This window comes from Corvus brachyrhynchos, unplaced genomic scaffold (assembly GCF_000691975.1).
Source record: "Corvus brachyrhynchos isolate BGI_N302 unplaced genomic scaffold, ASM69197v1 scaffold3, whole genome shotgun sequence".
In the NCBI taxonomy this organism is placed as follows: Eukaryota; Metazoa; Chordata; class Aves; order Passeriformes; family Corvidae; genus Corvus; species Corvus brachyrhynchos.
In genome coordinates, this window is record NW_008237619.1 from 11502612 (window position 1) to 11517085 (window position 14474).

Consider the following 14474-nt stretch of genomic DNA (forward strand, 5'->3'; position numbering starts at 1 on the left):
GAAAGAGTGCCAGCAAAACCAACAATGGATTAGGACAATTGTGCAAAGACAGATCTTCTCAGTCATTGGCTTTGGGAACACCTAGCTACCTCAAAGTAAGTTTTTTCCTTTTCCACCCCCAACCCCCATCCTCCTTCCAGCAAGAACTGCTTACAGAGGGGTGCAGCAACCCAAGCTTTCTGCTTGCTGACTCACAGAAGAGCTGATCTATAGAAGCCTTCTTACTTTGTTCCCCTTTGTAAAATCTACCTTTTAGTCTAATTCAGAGTAAGTGCTTCAGTGGCTTTCAGGAAGCTTTCAGTGGTTTAGATCAGGCTCACAGATTCTGTACCAAACAACAAAAGCATTTTCAGAATTCTTTGGGGTATTTTTCTCTTTTGTATCCATGGGCTTTTTTTGGAGGGCAGATCCTGGGATCAGGGGAGTCTCCGTCCAAGTGGCTGAAGAGCTGGACAGAAATCAGGGATGTGGGGGGTGAAAAGAAGACTGAAGAAGGAGAGAAGCCTTTTGTGCACATATTACTCTTTTCATAAGGAGGAGAAAAAAAGAGGATACTAAAGGATAAGATACTTGAGGAGAAAAACTAAAGCAGGGGAATGGGCATGCTTTAGTGTAGAAAAGAAAGGAGGGAGCTTGGCAAGAAAATATGAAAGAGAACAAGACTACTGAAAAGGCATCCACATAGAAAATAGTTGTCCAACATAAGAGGTAGATTGCAGCTCATGTATGAGTAAATACAGAAATCACAAATTTGAACAAATTGGTGCATAGTGAGTGTAGCTTTTCGTTTGTGGAATAGCTAGAATAGCTTTACTAGACTTCTCTGTTCATTTTATCTTCAACTGCTAAGGAATTTGTGGCATACCAGCTGTACCTTAACCAAGACATCTGATTTAAAACCCAAAATGGCCATAATGAAGGGAGGAGAGGGAATAATGAGTGTATGTGTATGGTTCCTTAAGTGTGTATTTGACTGTGTCCCATGATTGTGTCTTGTGGTTTTATTACAGAGAGCTAAAGCATGATCCAGTAGATGAGACAGATCAAGAAGAGCTTAAGGCTTTTCCAGATAACTTAGCTCTTTCTTAAAGGTGGCCACTTCCTGGGCAGAAACCTTCAGAACTTCCGCTCCGTGGGTGAATGTTAATACCCAGGATTATTAAGTTTTGCCTCCGTTACTTCCTTTAAACCTTGGCTATTCAGCAGTGTTGATCAGCCATCTGCTGTGGGCATTGCTGGGAGATCCAAGCTCAAACAGAAATACCTGGGTTGTGAGGCTGTGCTGGCCAGCCAGTGCACCACGGCAACAAGAAAGAAACAAGCTATCTGCCTTTCTTTTTAAATTTTTTCTTTTCAGTTCATTGCAGTTCCTCCTTTCTTGAGGTGTGTGTGGGGACACCTGACAAGAAAGACTCTAAGAGCTGAAAAGGTGTTCTGGAGATGGTGTTTATGGGCTCTCACTGTTGGTATTAGCAGCCAGCTGGGTCAAGTGGCACAGACCAGAGCGCTCTTGTTTTTTGAAGGTCTTTTCATTTGTAGGGATCATTAGTGCAACTTTACGCTCATTGAGTAACTCAAACAGTGAAAACCTGAACTGGTTTTGTAGCTATTTACATTAACAGTGTATTTCAGTGATTTCCTTCTCAGGACTTAAGGGAATGTGACAAATTCTTGGTAGGTCACCCTAGCAATGCTTTTCTACAAATGTTTGGCAGCTCTTGAAAATCTGAGTCACGTCCTTTCCTATTTCCAAGTTTCACTGGTGAACTCCCTCTTGGTACTTGGCACCTCCCCACTCCAGCAGTATCCATGCCTACCTGCACACCACAAAACATTTCTCATACTATCTGAAGTGAACTCTCCTTGCAAATGCCACAGTATTCTAAACAGTCATGGTCCATTTTTGAGCAAAGCTGTAACTAAATACTGAGCTTGCTTCCCTTGGTTTGTTGTTATTAATTTTTTTTCGTGATTACATTCATATGAGTCAACTAAAATGAATTTTGAATGAAGATGCTGCAAATTCACCTGTAAATTTTCCTACAAAATTGCTGCAATTAATTACAAGTAATTACTGCAAGCAATTACAAATTAGCAAGTTTACAGAATCAAGATTTGCTTATACGCAACAGAAATACAGAACAAACAGACAAACTTATCAAACATACTCCAGTAGTCTAAAACTGTGCTATTACTTCTGATAATTAGGTTTGGGTCTTGCTTTTTACATAATAAATTTTTGGCAGATTTGTTACTGACAATTGACCATACTGTGTTTTGTAACAAAACGTGTAGCAAGATAAACCATCAGATGCAGCTGAGACTCCATGCATACAAATAAATAGCAGAAAAATTGTATTGTATGTATGAATAAGTTTGGGGTTTGTTTTGTTTTGTCATTTTAACACTCCTGTATCATGGCCATTTATCCCCATAGTTGATGAAGCACACTAATCAACCCAGGTAAGTGTGAGTCTCACCATCCTGCATAGGTGAAACCTGCAAAGAAACCTGTACCAATTTTGTTGAAAAAGCAGCTCCTTTAGCTGAAAGTAAGAACCAGTAACAATAAGAATTGCTTTACAAACTAGGGTGGGGAAGAAAAGTCCAGTGGTGGTTTATTTCTCTTTACATTGGTATTTGCAATGTCTGTTCCTTTTCTGCTGGCATAACTATCGAACATACTGATCAAATAAGTGTCTCCTTACTCCAGAGTGGGGCATCTTTCATCCTTAATTTTTTTGCTTTGCAAGAAAAAAAAGGTTTCTTAAAGTCCATAGTATAGAATTTAAACACATACATGGGAGTAGAATTGGTTTGGACCAATACAAGGATGGTCAAGTCTGCATTTTGTTTGTTTGTACAGTATTTAAATCAGCTTGGCTGTCTCTTTACTGCCTCTGAGGACTGTAGATACACTTTATCTTAAAGATGCTGGTAGAGTAACTAATCTGATTACACCTCTGTTGAATTCCAGTTTATGGTATTTGAGTTTAAGAAGTTCTATCCTAGTCAGAGGTATGTGTGGGTTGTTGTTTTATATATTTTTTTTCCTCCTGTTGTTTAGGAAAAGCTGGTTTTGCTCAGTCTAATAAGCTCAACAGCCAAACATTGAAACTCCAACATTCTCAATAAAACTGACCCCTAAAAAAGTGCTAAAGTAGTAAGGTGAAACTACCTGTACCAGTGGTCATACTAGATACAGTTTTGCAAATCTTCATGTGATTTTTTAGTTGTAGTTGTATGTAGTTTTAATATTTTTTTTCCTTTAAATATCTTCTATTCTCATGGCATATGTTTTTGGAAATGCATATTTTTAAAATCAAATTTTAAATTAATAAGATGCTTTTCCTCTTTAAACTAGCCACTGCAATATCTGCAGACAATTATTAATTACCTCTTCTTCAGGCTTGTATTTTCCTGTCTGTCTTTCCAAAGACACAATTCTGACGCTTCCCAAACCAGAGGCAGGAAGAGAGAACAGTCAATTCCCATCACAGATGACTCTGAAAATTGACATTTCTATTTTAATTCCAAACTGCAATGAAAGATAATTGCTAAGCTCTCCACAGAACAGCAATCTGAAAAATGTTGGCTTGCTGATTCCAACAAATTAGGACTGGGGAAGATTAAGAAAATGTGGTCTTCCAACTTCAAAAGCCTGTGGGTTTGCCATAGAAGCTGGGGCTTATTTGTTCTTTCCCTTTCAGCCCATGCAGTGGGATGGCAGGAGAGGAAGTGGAACATCTGAGATTCTTTGATTTCTAGACTGTTGGGGGCAAGGAATCTTAAAATCCTGGACAGTCCTTCCTCAGAGGGCTGCCAGGATCTGTAGGATTCCAAATATTCCTGACTTTGAAAGAAAACAAAATCTGCTAAAGAGGCTGACTGCAGGCCTCTGGACACTGGAAGCACTCCCCAAAGTCTATCTGTGGAACTTACGAGGATCTTAATGAGTAAATCAGCAGGAGTTTAAGCAGAATCCCAAGGGAAAAGTGCCCCTTGATTTTGATTTAAAATGTATTAATGAAAAGTTCACTAACAACTATAACAGTAGATGAGGAAAAGCAAGCAGTCTGCATAACACTAGCTGAACATCCCAGGGAACACTGGCAGCAGTGACTGGCTGCAGAGTCAGATGCAGCTGAGTCTTCTCACAGAATTTCTGCCTCTTGGTGTCTCACAGTGACATCACATCCGTACCAGCTTAAAACTAAATGGATTGCCTTCCTTAGTTTTTCAGCTACAGTTTGCCCTGATCTTCTTATTCCTAAGATCTGAAATGCTGTCAGAGTCAGCTGACAGTTGTCCACAGGACACACTGATCGCAGCAACTGAGGACTGATCTGAATCATGATGTGTCTGAACTGAACTGCAGTGTTGCCTCAAACTGTCTTTTTCCAGACACTTTGGACATAGAAATTATTGTCAAAAAGAAGGTAATGTTTGTTGAAAAAATTAACTAAAACTGTGCAGTTTTTAAAAAACCAAACCAACCCCTTTTCAACAATTTGGAGGTTTTCTTAAGTCACCCTTTTTCTGTCCCTTCATATAGCCTTGTATTCTTCCTCTGTCTTTGCCTACTGGCCTGAAAAATCAAGATGTATGTCATCATTTATGTGGGAGCAGTTTGGTGTCTTGGTTCAAGACATGACTGAACATGTGTTTTGAAGAGGCCAAACAAATCACCTTTGTTGTTTGTAAAAACCAGTAAGGTTCCACTTAGAATGGCACATGACATCATGCACTTGCATTCACTTTGCAGAAGCTGCTTAACACTGAAAGACATTTTGATAAATCTTAGGATAATCTAAAATAATCAGGCAAGTTCTAGCAGCAAGTGATAGTTAATTTGGTATGAAGGTTTTAGTAATCATCCACTTTGCAGGCATTTAGATGGGAGAAAACCTGTTCAGAAAGCAGGCTGTGTTACCTACTATGCTGAAACACTGTTCACAAACAGATACAGCACTGGATAAACAGAAGAAGAACAGGCTGTTGGAGTAGAAAACTGGAAACATGTGAAAGAGTAAAGGCAAAAAAGCTTGGCCTGGACAAGGTAAAGTCTTATGAGTCCTCTTCTTTCTGAAAATAAGTCTTTAATCCTTGGTATGACTGCTGCAAAGATAATCTCTGCTTCTCTCAAAAAATGAAAGGCATGGAACTTCTGCAACTGTTTGCAACCTGTGCTACTTCATTCTTCTGCAAAGGTCACAGGATCCTTCTCTCCAATAAAGTGGACCTCCTGACTTGCAGCATCAACGATTCAGATTCTGCTCTTAAATTTCTCTATCATAATCTCTGTTATGCTCTATTGTAAATCACCAATTGTGATTTCTTGCCAGCAACAGTGGCACAGTGGTAATTGTCATGTTTATGGTGATGACCCTTCAACATGATGAGAGTTACAAGAACATATCTACTTGTGGGATGTGAACTCTACTGTTGATTTTGGATTAAACTTTCTATCACCTAAAGGTAGTCACTTTATAAAGCATTCTCTGGTTTATCAATTCAGCTCTAAGTATATATAAGCAAATCTTACTGGCAACCATCCACCAAGGTTGTCTTTGTTTGCTGTGGGGGTACAAGGCTAATTCCTGGCAGCTCCTACCAAGCTCCTACAGAGCTATTTATTTAGGTGGAATTATTTTGAAATAACTATCACATATGTACATTAGAGTTGATTTAAATAGAGACTTCTGACCATCCCAAATATTGTGCTACCCAAATTGGTCTAGCTCATGGGACAACTTGCATAAACTGGCAAAGTGAAGCCATTTGTCACAGGTAATTTAATTCTGTAATTACCTTTTCCTTCTTCCTATATGCCTGCAGAGCAAGAATCTGCTCTGGTTCAGAGCAGATGCATAGGAAAGTGAAAAGAAAACTGAACTTCCCAATTACTAAAATGGAAAAGAAGAAAAGAAACAGAACTAAACAAAACCTGAAGAATCTTCAGAAGAAAAAAAAGTGCTTGTGAAAATAGGCAATGAGGTGGATTCTGCTTTTAGCTGTGAATAATAGAAGGACAGTGCCTGGTTTTCACTTCTGTTGCAGTGACAGCTGGGCTTCACTTGTACTTGCTGGAGATAAGATACTTCCACATGGTCAATACCAAGTTCAACAACCAGCTCAAAAGCACAAGTAATGATGCAAACATCTGCTGTGCCAGGGCGAGAGTAATATAACTGAAAGCTACTTAATTCTGGTTTTACTTCTGTAAGAGAAGGTGTGAGTTTGCAGCCTTTTATCAGCTGGGTTACTACAGGCAGTGTCCAGTTACAAAAAGCTCTTATTTGTGTGTGTATTTGTGACTATTCTGACTTAGGCCTTCCATGCTTTTAAGGGAAGAAGGAGAAAGGTGAAATGCATTTGGCTTTAAATGATGCCAATTTTATGGGGTGAATCCCACCCTATGAGGCATGGCCATGCAACTTTGCACAGGGAGTTTGTTGTTCAAAAATGTCCATAAAACATTTCCTTCACACCCCACCAATTTATGTTGTGCCAAGGGTCTTTTCAAGTGCTTTAAAACAAACTTGAAAAGAAAGGCCGAAGAGCCAAAGGATAATGTGCCACAGACAGAGGGGCAGAAAGCATGGCAAGGGTACCAACAAGTATGCAGGTTTCTGCTATGGCAAGGGATTTGTTAAATTCACAGTCAGTTTGTATCCCCTTGTTCTCCTGCCAGCATTGTTTAGCTGCTCTAACCAGACAGACTGTCCATTCTCGATGTAACTCTTCTCTGCATCTTCTCCAGAACTGCTTTCTTCTTAAGTGTGAGAGCACAAATCTTACACTGTGTTCTGGGGGAAGCGCCACAGAGAGTTTTGTACACTTGCATTACTGCTTCCCTGCCTCTACGAGGGAAATACTATCCAAGGCATGTTCTCCTTTTCTGTGAGTGGTTGAAGATTTATTTCTTGTTTACTTCAATCATGTTTTGCATGTTCCAGCTCATTCGACTTTTGGCAAAAGTGGCCTTAATCCTATGCGTCTCTACCCAACAGCTATCTTTGTTGACCAGGATTGTTTACTATTTCTGACTCCTAAGAACCTCTCTGAAGTGTTTTTAGGGTTTTTTTTTCCCCATTTATTCAGGTCTAAAGTGTTTCCCAATAAGATTTTTTTCTTGCCAGGAATATATACATTGGGACGGTTTTTGTATCTTTGATAAATTATTTTGATAAATTCCAATCTCCCTCCACAGTCAAGTCTTCCAGCTCTTCAGTCTAGGTAAATTTGCTAGTGAGTTTCCTTAATTTGACCATTTGCCCTTTGCTTATGGTTGTTATTCTGTCCATGGAAATGTAAACAGTTGCTGAGTACTCAGCCCAATGCAGTTTTCTATGACTGGTTCTCTTTTAGTGTCTTCATTACTTCCTAATTTGAGGTTGTCTCTTCTTGTCTCAGTGACTACTGAGAAGGAGTCTGGCAGCTATCACACACATGACTAGCTGGGCCCAAGTTTATTATTAGAAGCATTTGTTTCCCAAATAGTATCTGGGAAGTTAAAGTTGGTCATGGCACAATTCCCAGTAGTGTTTCTATAATAACATTTCAGTGACAGACCTCTTCTTGCACCATTATATTTTAGCTGCAGACAAGAAAGGCCAGGTTTCAATGATGTGTCCAAATCAAAAACAACCACTCTCCAAAAAACAGAGGCTGTGAGCAGGTGGCTTGGGCTGCTGGAAGTGGAGCTTCCTGTTTCTGTACAATGGGGAATTTTATGATGAATTAAATGATGGTGAGTTAACTGACAGATGGCTTTTAATAAATTGCAAAGATCATTCGATGTTTTCCACTTGCATGGATGAAATGGCTAAACATTGAAATAGAAGGAGTATTGTACTAAGATTGCACATGGCTTGGATATTGGCCTGCTGATCATATTTATGTGGGTCAGGTCTAGCTTCCATTTGGAACAGGAGCAGAGCAGTAAAAAAGAGAAGTCTGATCCATGAGCTATTTTTCTCCTGAGTTACAAAGACCAACCAGCCTTTTCTGACATAGAATTTTATTTTCAGCTTGGAGTGCCATGAGGGGAGGATTCTATCTCCTGTGCCACCAGCCCAGTTTTGTGTGGGTTCCTACTGATCCTTCCAACCTGTGACAAGTGACCATTTGCTGACTAGCCATGGGCATTACCTGGCAGGAGTTGTAAGCGGGTAAGTCAGTCATGGAAAGAAATGCATTTAAAAATTTCCCACATTTTGCCTATATCCAAGACTTTGAGTGCAACTTGAAGTCTTAAAAGTAAGAAACATGCAAAGCACTCTTCTTCTCAGCCTATGTCTGTGTCTTATTGAAAAAGCATTCACATATGACAAGGCTTCTAGCAGTTTGTCATAACATTTCTGACTTACAGTGGCTCACCTAACTTCTCACCCTCCTTCTCCCTGGAATCTAACTATAGCTATTTGTATTGCTTTTATAGCCCTGTTTTGTGTACTGACTTGCTACATCATATTTTCAAGTAAAGACCCAGTCTGAAGAGTACCTGGCAGAAAAACTGTGCACCTGTTCCCAGATTTTTGGCAGCAAACCAGTAAAGAAATCCAGGCCAGTTAACACTGGCCAAAGAAGTGGGCCAAAAGTTTGAAGTGGAAAGGTTACATATCTGAGATCTGCAGTAGCTGCCTGAGCACTTCTAATAATGACTTGGCTGTACAGGTGAAGCCAGCAGGACAGGACAAAAACTTGGGGGTCTGCAGGCCAGAATCAGAAGCTATGCTATGGGGAGCCAGCAGGAAAAACAGGGAAGTCTTTTTCATAAAATGCACAGAGAAAGAAATGGCATTAAGCAGTGCTTTAAATGGCAAAGGCATCTTACATGCAGGCCTCTCCTTGGAAAGGATACAAGTAGAGTGGGTCCTGGCATGGTACTGTAGGATTGACAGAGCTATCATAAAAGGGCAAGTATTTCATCTTCCAAAAGCAGCTTATGTCAGTCATCCAAGCATGCAGGCCAAGTGGGTAGGGACCCAGAGCCACAGGATCAAGAACTTCTTGTTCTCTCTAAGCTCAGAGCCCTCCTGCATTTGGCACTGGGGCTGTGATCTAGCAGCAGACTGCAAATAAGGGTCTCCCACCGCCCTGCCACGCCCCTCAGCTGGTTACTCCCTACTGCGCATCACCCCACCTTTCCTTTTCCCAGATTTCCCTTGTGCCAGGTGCTACAGCTGACATCCTCTGGGAACAGCAGTCCACTGCATGCCTGCGAGCTACAGGGAGGAGACTGCCATGTCCCAGGCAGATGGGTAGGAGAACTGGATCTTGAGAAGTTTGTCTCCTGCCAGGGGAGGAAGCAGCAGCTCTTGCCTGCTTTGCTGCTTTCAGTGCTAGGAAGCTTCAGTATCAAGGTTCAGTATTCAAGGTTATCCTTGAAAATACGTAGAGGTGGAGTCACACAGTATGCTGCCATCCATTGGGAGGATGAAGGGACAGGTGGAGAACTTTAGTTCCATATAACAGTGTAATTAAATGGAAACAAGAGAACAATTGGTAGGGTGAAACCTGAAGTTTAATATTGCTCTTGACCTGGTGAAAACCACAAGCTGCTCAGGACACATTTTCTGTAATTTTTCAAACCCTTTTCCCTTTTCCTTCCCACTGTTTTGTTTGCAATGCAAGTGGATGTGCTTTGACCTATTTCTTCCTCTGCATATGCCTAATGAAGCAAAAGAATGCCTAATGCCTATTAGATAATGTATTTCTTTATGGGTTTGTAGATGCTTGTGTATAAACACATGCATTAAGAGCTTCACTTTGGTTGGCAAATAGCACTTCCTAATGTGCTCACCACTCCAGATTGCATTTTACTGGAGTAAAAATAAAGGGAGGCTGTCTCAGCCTACCTTGGTTATCTCCATGACATTTCCTGCCATCATGTTTTGTTTGCTGGTGTCCTGTCTCCCAGATTGAGTAGCGGAGCACTACACAGCCCAGGGCAGAAGAAAGCACTTTGCAATTCCCAGAAAAGGCAGGCCCTGGGGACTAAAAAAGCAGTTACAGCCTGATGTAGTTATTTGGTTGACCAGGTCTTGAAAAAGTGACCTCAAACTAGGTGGGGGTTGAATGCTGTGAGCTCATGACAAATACTGTGGGTTCTGATGAGATGTGCTACAACCACTAAGCAGATTTTTTAAAGCTCCTGGGACAGGCTTCAGCAAGTTGTCTCCTGACAAAGAGTCTCTGAAAGAAATATCATGCAACCACAGATTGGTGACTAAAGCTATGTAAGGACTGGTGCTTACTACAACTGGAACTGTAAGTGCAGTGAAGAGCACGTGGGGGCAGCCCCGAGCACCTGGGCAAGGGGACTGAGAGAACCCGTATAAAACAGAGTTGTGCTGAGACAGGTTTTGGAACTCAATAGCAGAGATTTGGGCGTGTGTGGGACTCAGGGCAGTTCTCATGGTGTGACATAAAGATTAAGATCAGCCTGTGGTGGTAGGTAGTAAAGCTAGAAGATGGGTGGAGAAGGGATCCCAGAATCACAGAATATTCTGAGTTGGAAGGGACCCACAAGGATGTTGTGACAGTATGTATTTCTATAAATGCATTCATCTCCCAGAGTAATTAATGAAGGGTGACAGTTTTGTTGCATTTCAGTAGTAAGACCAGAAGTGTATGATAGATATGGTGCATTGCCTACACACAGCTTGGTTAGTCATCTTTCTTACTGGATTGATGGGGAAATCACTTTTGTGATGCTGCAACTTTCCATTCTCTTTATTCCTTGTTCTCTCCAGTTTTGATTTTCCCATGTTCTACAGTTTCCCCTTCCATTTCCTGTAATTTTCCTCTTTATTTTTCTCTGATTTTCCAAGCTGGGATAGAGGCCACAACATTTTCTTAGTTTAGTAATGGCTCAGCAGGTACATGGTTTCTCCTGGAACTAAAATATGACTACATTTCATTCAGATTTTAGTTATTGCTTTAATGTTTGGTTTAGGAAGAGGTTTGTGTCTTGATTTTCAGTTTGAGTCTTGATTTTCAACTGAAAGAGCAAATCTGTTGACTTTTTGGTCTCATGCATTGTTATTTGTTTGCAGGAGCATTCATTTGACTTTCTGCTAGTCATCTATTTCAAAAGCATTTTGAAAGATTCTTATTGTTGTCAAATAATTTGTTTGCAATAGACTATATCCCAATGATTCCTTATCTTTTCCTTGAACTTTGTGCCCAACAAATTCATTGGGCTGCAAATTAGTTGCTAACTTCCTGCTTGTGCAGATTATTTGGAAAACAACTAGGAACCAAACTTTTTTTGCACTATATTAATTGTTCGGATTGCCATTTGAATCCTTGAATTTAAATTCAACAGATTTAGATGACAATAAACACCAGCTTTCATTCTGTTGCTGGTGTGGGACAGCTACAGTTGCCAGAAGAAACCAAAGTGAAATTACGTTGCTGCAAATTAGATTATTATATTACTTGATAAATGTACTGCAGTTTACTCCAGATAAAGGTGTATAAAGCTACCTTAGGTGCAATTCTTTGTATTTCTTACACACACTGCCTTAAATGGAAGGGAATAAAACTGTGAGCAAACTGTATCTCCTCTGGATTTTGGGCTGCTATTGTGAATGCACAGCCCTTCCTAGAATTAGATGCCTTGTGCAAGACTCCGAGAAAATTGGCAAGCACTTAACTTGCAGCCAACTGTAAAATCAAATGACTTCTAAGTCTCCACATGGCACCACCACAGGAATGAACATTGCATGTGTCTAACTCACTTCAGAGGTGCACCAATAACCTGAGCTGGCCTCTGAGCCATGGCTCAGTCCTGGCCACAGTATGTTTGTGTTCTTCCTCCTGTGCCCTTCAGCCTGCCCAGAGATCCCTGCTTGACTGTTACCACTACCCACCTTAGCCAGTGTGAAACTAGCTCACGCCCATGAACTCATGCACAAAAGATGCAGCTGCAGCACACACATCCTGTCCAGAACAGAGGCAGGAATAGCATCCATTTCCTCAAGGTTTCCTACACTCTTCTGTGGTGAATAGTCCCAACATCTTGTTCTGCAAAAATCTGGCACATCCTGAGAGTCCATCCTGTATCCTGAACAAAGACAAGGCTTTGCAAAATAAAGCAAGGCCAGAACAAAATAATACTGGACTACATAATTTAAGACTGTCGTGAAACATATGAACAAGGGGACTGACATGAAGTCACAAAATCCGTCTTCTAGTATATCCTAACTTCTGACTCCTTTGTTGTGCAACCTTAATGGTTTTTTTTAATTGTCTGTGTGTGTCTATGACCTAGGTGAATTGAAGGGTAAGGGTAAGAGCTGACAGCTAATGGGAAAAAGATATAACAGAGTTAAATAAACTAACTTTAGAAGGCACATAATTTAGCTATATACTTGGAAGAAGCTTGGTTTTGTCAAGGGCAGGATGTGAAGGGTGTAGACCTGAGGAACCTCTTGGGAGAGGGGGGAAAGTACTAAGGTATTTTCAGCTCAAGGGAAGACAAATTACAGAGGACTGAACTTTGGTTCCCAGCCCAGAACACATTGAAAGTCATCTCAGCAGGCTAAAGATTGGGATAGTCCCTGAAGAATAGACAAAATTTCCCAGCTTTTGGTCTGTTATTTTTATTACGTGTACACATAGGCTGTAGAAAACTGCTGCTGAGTACAGAATCCACCTCTGGTCATTCCCAGAGACAGCCATCAAAAAACAGGAGCTGCTTTTCCAATCAAGGAAGCGTCTTGTTCTGATACAATGCTAAAAACATACTGTGAGGTCACTGAAACATCATATAGAAAATTTTCAGATTGGAAGTGGTCAGGATCATAAAGATAGAAACAGGAGAGGACAACTAAATTATTAACAACCCCTCAGATTTCTTCTAGCATGATACACTCCTCTGGGAAAAATACAGCATTGATGCAGCACAGGATTCCAAACAAACTCATTTTTTCACCTTCTTTATCAGAGGCAGAATTATTTATTAACTTTCTTTTGAAATAGCAAAATCTAGCCTCAAACGCTTGGGTGCTGAGGTACCGAGAGAAGATTTTCCAGGAGCCCAATGACTCCCGCCTGCGTTCGGTGGGGTTTCATTTTCCTCCCGGCAGCAGCTCTTCAGGGGGCAGTTCTTCCCCTGAAGGGTTTGCCCTGGGGTTTCGTGGTAAGCGGCGAAGGTACTCGGGGAGGGAGAATCCTTGCCCCTGAACTTAGTGCAGAGGCTTTCAGATTACTTGGCTCACACCACCAACCCCCCTCCACACACACACACGGTGACGATTAGTTTCTTAGTTAGATGGTAACTCCTGGAGGCTGGGGGTGGTTCGCTGCCCCCCGCAGCGCAGGTCTCCCACCCCCTCTCGGGCTGTCGGGGCGGGGGAAAGGCTCCTGCCGCCGGCCCGAGGAGGGGGGAGGAGAAGGAAGAAGAGCGTTTGCAGCTTCGCCGGGAAATCGGTCAGAAAAGACAGGCTCACTGCTGCGGGGAAGACGTATCACTGCTTTATCTTTCTTTACGTGAGTCTCTCCTCCCCCTGGTAGGCTTTGGTATAAATGGAGGAGGAATTTCAGCAGGCTTGCGCTAAACAACATTTCTGTCTAAACAGACAACGTGCTTCCTCCTACGTTTTCTCTTGCAGATGGGGCTCAGCTGAACAAGCCCTCCTCTTGAACCCTGTCGTAAGCACCACCATGCGGGAACCGGGCTGGAATTGCCAGAGGCTGCAGCAGCAGCCTGGGCGGCCCTGAGCAGACGCAACGAGTTCTGTCCTCTTCTCTGAGATGATTTAAACATAAAAAAGGCTGCTCTGTTGACAACCGGTAAGTGAACACCCCTGCTTTGTCAAGTATAGCTTTAAACCCTTGCACAGGCTGAGAGGATCTTGTGAATGGTGTCTGAACCCATGGGACTGGGTGCGCTGGAAGTGCTTCTTCCCGAGTTTGCCGGCGTCTCTGCCGCGGGACATGTGACGATTGTCGGGAGACGTTCCACGGCTGGGCACGACGGATCTCGGGGTCTTTTCCAACCTTAACCGTTCCTTGATCTTCTTGCGTCATTTCAGACGGGAAAGCTTCTAGCTTTAAGCTCATTTAGAATCTGTATGCATGCCTTCAATATTAAAATCTCCTTCAGGTGGATGCTGATGGCAGCAGCTGCCAACAACGTTGTTATTATTCAATGTAAATTACTGCGTATTGAAAGGCACAGTTGGCTATTTCAATACATCAGCGTGTTCCTCGGTGAAAGCATTCAAGGAATTAAACTGAATTTCCAGCGGGATGGACTCTGCCTCTACAAGCCTCCTTTTAAGAGAGCACAATTCTAATCGGTTTTGAGAGCTGGTGAGATGAGACGTCCCAGACCTTTCCCACAGATTCCTGGGAACTTTACGGGAAAAAAATATTAACACGGCGGCGTAGCCAGGAGCTGGTTCCCGGTGGGGATGAGCCCGACAGAAACCGAAGTGCCGCCGCCCCCCGCCTTCCCG

The 14474-nt window shown here is 41.9% G+C and overlaps 1 protein-coding gene across 7 annotated transcripts in view; it reads left to right on the top strand.

Moving 5' to 3' along the window:
- Positions 1-14474, top strand: part of ST3GAL6 (ST3 beta-galactoside alpha-2,3-sialyltransferase 6) — a 72613-nt gene that overhangs the window by 18612 nt on the left and 39527 nt on the right. For 3 of the 7 annotated variants that reach the window (XM_017731968.1, XM_017731970.1, XM_017731966.1), the window contains 2 exons: positions 1-95; positions 13626-13806. The exon at positions 1-95 is cut by the window's left edge and continues 51 nt beyond it. The gene's annotated coding sequence lies outside the window, so the exon portion shown is untranslated. Of the gene's footprint in view, positions 96-13346; positions 13524-13625; positions 13807-13858; positions 14329-14474 lie in introns of those variants that run through there. The other 4 variants (XM_017731973.1, XM_017731969.1, XM_017731965.1 and 1 more) reach the window with 4 other exon arrangements.